Source organism: Megascapheus bottae, chromosome 28 (assembly GCF_031878675.1).
Source record: "Megascapheus bottae isolate mThoBot1 chromosome 28, mThoBot2.hap1, whole genome shotgun sequence".
Lineage (NCBI taxonomy): Eukaryota > Metazoa > Chordata > Mammalia > Rodentia > Geomyidae > Megascapheus > Megascapheus bottae.
The window spans coordinates 5,729,778-5,736,208 of record NC_143536.1 but is presented as its reverse complement, the minus strand read 5'-3'; the positions used below and the strand labels follow the sequence as shown (position 1 = coordinate 5,736,208).

General features: G+C 44.8%; 1 long non-coding RNA gene across 2 annotated transcripts; it reads left to right on the top strand.

Annotated features, from left to right (window-relative positions):
• The first annotated feature begins 4,001 nt into the window (after nt 1–4,001).
• LOC150045055 (uncharacterized) lies at nt 4,002–5,954 on the top strand. Of its 2 annotated transcripts, none has more exons than XR_016532957.1 (2): nt 4,002–4,099; nt 5,786–5,954. It is a non-coding gene; the product is annotated as an uncharacterized LOC150045055 (long non-coding RNA). The 2 variants fall into 2 exon arrangements; XR_016532956.1 differs by having other exon boundaries at nt 4,002–4,165.
• The last annotated feature ends 477 nt before the right edge of the window (nt 5,955–6,431 follow it).

Sequence of the window (6,431 nt, the reverse complement as noted above, 5' to 3'; positions counted from 1 at the left end):
AATGTAACAAGATCGATGCTAGGGTTGGAGGGTGTTTTAAGGTGTGGGTGTCTTTGGCGTAGGGATACAAAGAGGCTGGCTAGATGACTGATGTCCACAATTTGGAAGGAAATAATGGGATCCCCTCCCTACCTTGCTCAGTCTCCCCATCCCCTGTATGTTCCACACACACACACACACACACACACACACACACACACACACACACACACTTGCCCTGATACACATATGCATCGCAAACACCAGAGCCTTCACCAACACTGCGACCAGGCTGCCTCTGAAACAGAGAACTAAACAAGTCTCTTTGGACTAGAATAATAAAGTGTCCTGCCTCCAGTATTTTGGGACAGTCACACAGAAAATATTGTACAAACAATCTACGGAATGCTTTGTTGTTGTTGTTTCGATCGCCTGTGTGGTTGATAACCTGTGTGCATTGCAACCCACAGCAAATACCCATGGTGCAGATCTTCACCAGAAAACTTGCATGAGCTGGAGGCAGCCGTCAACGTCCACCTTTCCTTTTCTCCCCTCTCCTGCTCACACTATGTCCTAGTGCACAAGTCAAGTGTATGCTGTCGCCTTCTAGTATACTGGGTTCCATTCCTGCCCCCAGGGAAAGTCACATCCGCTGCCATGCCGACCTCCCCGTGTCTCCCTTCCCACCTCCTGGCTGCAGTAGTGGCATTGTTTACTAGTGTGCAAACATCCTTTACTTGTTTACTAGTGTGTAAACATCATTGACTACACTGCAAGCCCCTAGAGGTCAGAGACTTTCAGGCATGATGCTAATTTTATTTTAATGTGGAGAAAACCAGGCATTGGTGGTTCGTCTGTCATCCTAGCTACTCAGGAGGCTGAGATCTGAGGACTGGGGTTCAAAGCCAGCCAGTGCAGGAAAGTCCAGGAGATTCTCATCTCCAGTGAACAGCCAGAAAACTAGAAGTGGCGCTGTTGCTCAAAGCGGTAGATCATGAATCTTGAGCAAAAGAGCTCAGGGACAGAGCCCAGGCCCGGAGTTCAACCAACAAAAATATAAAGGAAAATGGATTCACGAGAGAAGCCCAGTGCGGTCCCACCTATCCCTGCCCTCAGAATAATGAAAGCAAGGTGGCATCTAACCATGGGGTGGATGGGAGCTGGGGTTAGGAGGTGTCCTGGCACCCCTCACTACCCTACCCCATGTGTGAGCTTCACACTCCAGGAGCTACTTCTCTTCACCAGCTAGCAGACTCCCCAAACTATAAAGTAGAAGTCTCCAATTCTAATTCTCCAGACCTTGTTTCCCATCTCTGCCCCAAACTCAGAAAGCCAAGAGACACAACAATTTCCTGTGCTTTAAATAAATAATAAATAAAACCAGCCAGCTAGCTTTCCATTCTATGCTCCCATCCATCTACCCACAAGATTCATCCTTCTAAACATATCCATCCATCCATCCATCCATCCATGCATGCATTCGCTGGATTCATCCATACATACACATCCATCCATACACTATACACACACTATACACAAACATCCATTCATCCATCTATCCAACCATTTGTCTGTCCATCCACTCACAAATCCACCCATCCATCTATCTACCCACCCATTTATTCATCCACCACCCATCCATCCATCCATCCACCCACCCACCCATCCACCCACAAATCCATCCATCCATCTATCCATCTATACACCAGATTCATTCATCCAACTATACACATCCACCCATTCATCCATCTAGCCAATGTTTTGTCGGTCGGTCCGTCCACCCATCCATTCATCCATCCATTCAAGATGTCATACTTTCAGCTACAAAAAAAAAAAAGACATGCTTTCCTTGCCTGCTACCCCTCTAGCACTTTGGAGTCTGGAGAGTTGACTGGGTGCCTAGAGTCCATGAACCCTTGCCAAGTTCAAGTTCATCAACTCCAAATTTCTTGGCTGTTAAAATTGGAGCCGGTTGCTGGAAAGTGTGCTGAGAAAAAGTCTGTGCTGCGTCTCTGCCCCTCCCAATCACCCCTACTTGGGCTCACCCTTCAGAACGGCAAGCAAGATTTTCTCAGCTAGACAAGATTCCCCAACAGAGTTTGAGTTTCCTTCTTTCTTTTTCTTTTCTTTTCTTTCGTTCTTTCTTTCTTTCTTTCTTTCTTTCATTCTTTTGTTCTTTCTTTTCTTCTTTCTTTCTTTACTGTACCAGACTGCACAGAATCCACCTGAAACTCTAGCAAACTCTGAGTCGAACCACCCAAAGCTTTCTCTCTGCAGGAAAACTGACAGATCTAATCAAGTCTCTAGACACAGCTCTGTAAAGTCTTATTCGTTTGGATGCCATCAGCTCCGAATTTTTGGATAATTCAGACAGTCTGGATGGACATTTCCTCCCTCACAGCTCTACGAAGGAGAGTTTTGGAACAACTTGATAATGCAAAGCAGACTGGGCTGGGGATGAATTGTCTTCAAGTTCCTCAGCCTAGAGCTGACTGACAAGCAGTCAAGGGTTAATTGCAAATTATTTTTTATCCAGTAATTAAAATGCATTCCAAGCAAATATCCTACCTTGGGAATCTCAGGATGGCAATATATACACATATCCATATCCATATATATACATACATATACCCAGGCATATATATATATATATATATATATATATAAATATCTCCTCCATCCGGGCACGGGCTCAAATTCCAGCTATGAAAGTCATGGGCTTAGGTTACTGTGCATAAGCTACTTTACTTCTCTGAGCTTTCATTCTGACATATGGAAATGCTTGCAGGGTAAACGTAACAATTGGAACGCGCATAGGTAAAAGACAGAGTTTCCAAAACTACGTTCAGAAGTATTTTCAGTCCACAAGATGTTAACACTTATTGCAAGGAAAGGGGATTCGTGGTTGCATAAATCTGGGATAAACCAAACTAAACAAAATGAAATCTGCTCATATGTTTGCCTCTCCCCCCCGCCCCTCCCTCCTTCCCCTCCCCTCTCTTCAGGTAAGGTTATTGACTTGCAGGTCTCCTAAGGTCCTTAATATTGTTTGTGAATCTCCCAAAGTGGATGGATAGATTTGGTTTTCCCCGGAATTTCTGTCAGCAAGAGACATGCCCCCCCCCACACACACTTCTGTCTCTTCTCTTCTCTTCTCTCTACTCTCTTTTCTCTTCTTTCTCCTCACCTCCCTGCTCTCCTTATGAGATGCTGATAGAATCCATTAAGGAGACACAGCTCAATCTTTTTGCCAGTCCCAGGGCGTAAACTCAGGGCCTGAGCACCGTCCTTGACCTTTCTCAAAGCTAGAGCTTTACCACTTGAACCACAGCTTTTTTTTTTTTTAACTATGTATGTGGTACCAAGGAATCAAACCTAGGTCTTTGTGTATGCTCGGCAAGCATTCTACCACTAGGCCAAATCCCCAGCCCGAGACAGCTCAAATTTGAGCTTTAGAATCATCACAGAAATGTCCCTATGAACTCCTGTCGTAACCACGGCCAGCTCTAAGAGTAGAATCCATGACCAAGAAACCATGGACTTACTCCCAGGCAAGGAAGGCATACTGTTAATGACCTTCAACAAACTGGCCCAGGGAAAGGACTTCTGGGAATGTCCTAGGAGTTCGTGGGATCCAGTTTAACTGGAGCTGGAAAATAAGTGGGTAACTGAATCCAGCTCTGCATATGGCTGAAGATTTAAGAAATGGGCTGTGGAGAGAAACGTGGTGGGCCAGATTCCCCCACCGGAGCAAGACCCAGATGAGAAGGTAATGATCTCTGCCAATGGGAGAAGGAGCAGCTACAGGCAGACTGGGTCTGTATCTGGGATCTGAGTAGAGATGAACTGGACATGATCATATACGAGTGGGCAAGGAAGCTGGGTGCAAGCTGAACACACCAGAGGCCATGGAAGGGAAGTGGAGTCTGCATTGCCCAAGAAGAGCAGTGCAGAACCTTGAGAATAAGAAAGCTCTAGAACTGAGAAATAACTTCTACCATAGAACATAACAAAGAGGAAGAGCTTGCCAATTATTCAGCAAAATAGCAACACCATTCTCTGCCTTGTGCCGAAGAAAGGATTTCACTGCTGACCCAGAGATAGTGTCACCATCACGCAGGTTGGGGAAGCTGGAAGACGGCCCGGAGACTTGCCAGATATTGGCCACAGACTGGCCCATCTCCTGGTGACAGAACCCATTTCATCGGCTGAATCATCCGCCTCCCTCCTGTCTGCCTTCCCTTTCTCCCTTTCTTCTTTGCTGTTTTCCTTCCTCCCTTCCTTTTTCCCTCCTTCCCTTTTTCTACCTTTCCTCCTTTCCTTCTTCTTCTGTTTTTCTTCTCTTTATGCCTTTCCCATTTTCTTTGAGAACGCATCTGCCATCCTAGTCACCCATCAAAATGATTTACCATTTCTGCATATTTATAGAGTTGCCCACCCATCACCCCACAAAGAACCTCTCCCCGCCCCAGAAGCAGCTGCCACTCATTTCTCCTTTTGTAAAGTTGGGCTTTTCCAGACATGCATAGAAGTAGAATCCTGGTGCATGTGTGTGTGTGTGGGGGGGGTGATCATGGGGCTTAAACTCAACCTGGGTGCTATCCCTGATCTCTTCATCTCAAGGCTACCACCCTACCCTTAGCCAAGCCCCCACTTCCCATTTTCTTTAAACTGATTAGATGAAACACAAGCACTGAGACCCATACTGAAACCATCAGATTTCCCTTAGCTGATTGGACCAAGCAGGAGCACATGACCCAAACTGAACCAATCACAGGGTCTGTTGCTTCCACCATCAAGGCCTTGGGAGACCAGTCCCTGACCCTTGCTTCCACTTACCCCAATGTCCTGAGCTATATTCCATTTCTTTGTATAATTTATAGTAGATTTTGCTTCTAGTAACTAAAAGTTCTTGCTCTAGTCTAATGCATTTTGACTGGAATTATATATATATATATATATATGCAGAAGAATATATGAGCCTGATCTCTTAAACTAAAACAACTCAAGCATTTATAGAGCTTCTACTGTATGCCTGTCAATAGAGGAATATCCTGTTGCCTGGCCTTTCAATGGCATCTAGTACAGCTAGGAAACTTTACCAAATAGTAAGGGCATTAAAGAGCATGTCTGCAATATTTATAAATAAAATAACGTTTGTGAAATGTTCCAAGTAGGTCACTTAACAATTTAATTTAAAAAAAAGCTATATGGGAAAAACTGCCAAGATGTTGGAATCAGAACTCATTATATGCTGAAAGAATTTGAAATAAGGGACACCCCTTGGTGTTACACATTATAATTATAAGCTCTTCAGTCAATTCCCTTCATGACTAATCTTGATTGTCAAGAACTTGGGGCAGAAGTTGCGTGGCTGTTGGGCTAGATTGTCTTAATTCTGAGGGTGTGACTTGGGACCTTCTGTCCTGGGTCTCCCCTGAATTTATTGGTGTGATCACAAAGATAGCCTCACAAATGGCTTCTCTGGTTTCCCCCAGCATAAACCTTGTGTTGGATACAAGGGAGAAAAAAAAAGAAAAAAGAAAAAAAAATAGCATCCAGGAGGGAAACTGGTCCTTCTCTTACTTCAAAGTCTCCATGTTTCTCTTTCCTTGTTTGTTATGGTGATGGAAAGTAAGGTGGGGGGAGGGGAGAGGTAAAGGTGACATTAGTTATCAAAACCTTTAAATCTACATTTCCCGAGGATGGTATTGGTTGGAGAGCGGGTCTTTGATTACCATTGGTTTTTCTGGGCGAAGGAAGCCAATTACAGTATCTCCTACTTCTTTTTGTTTTCTGGTTGCAGGTCAAGTTGATTCTTCCCTTGAATCTTTCCTGCAAGAAAAGAATTCCAGGCCATTCATACACTATACAATCTCTGACAAAGCACAACGCATCCAGGAACAGATCTTACCTCGTGAATGGGACGGAAGACTTCGGAAGCTCTAAGAACGACCTTACTCAGGTTGTGTAGGTACACGTCTTCATCCATTGATTGTCCTAAATGAGGCTGTGTGTGTGTGTGTGTGTGTGTGTGTGTGTGTGTGTACTCGCTTCTCTGTGTGAGGCTCGTAACAAGCACTGAGTGGAAGGAACCTCTTCTGAAGGCCGGGATTTTTCTTTTCTTTCTTTTCTTTTTAATGACGTGCTAGCCAGTGCTGTCCCGTAGAAATCCACAAGGCCGGCCTCATTTGTCACTGTTCATTTCTCAAGGAATCACATGTTCTAAAAAGAAGGCAGCCAAATGGACTAAGTTTCCATCGGCATCGTCTAAATGAAGGGGTCCCTCTGGGTTGTCAGAAGATGGAGTTCTCTTCTGCCTCTCCTTCCCGCTCTCTGCTCTTCATTATGGGGATCTATGTGGAAGGAAGCAGGGGTGTGTGGGCAGGAGCACCTCTGTTTTCATGACAGAACTGGATTGCCCAAGCAGCCTCTCTTGGTGGGTTTCAGAC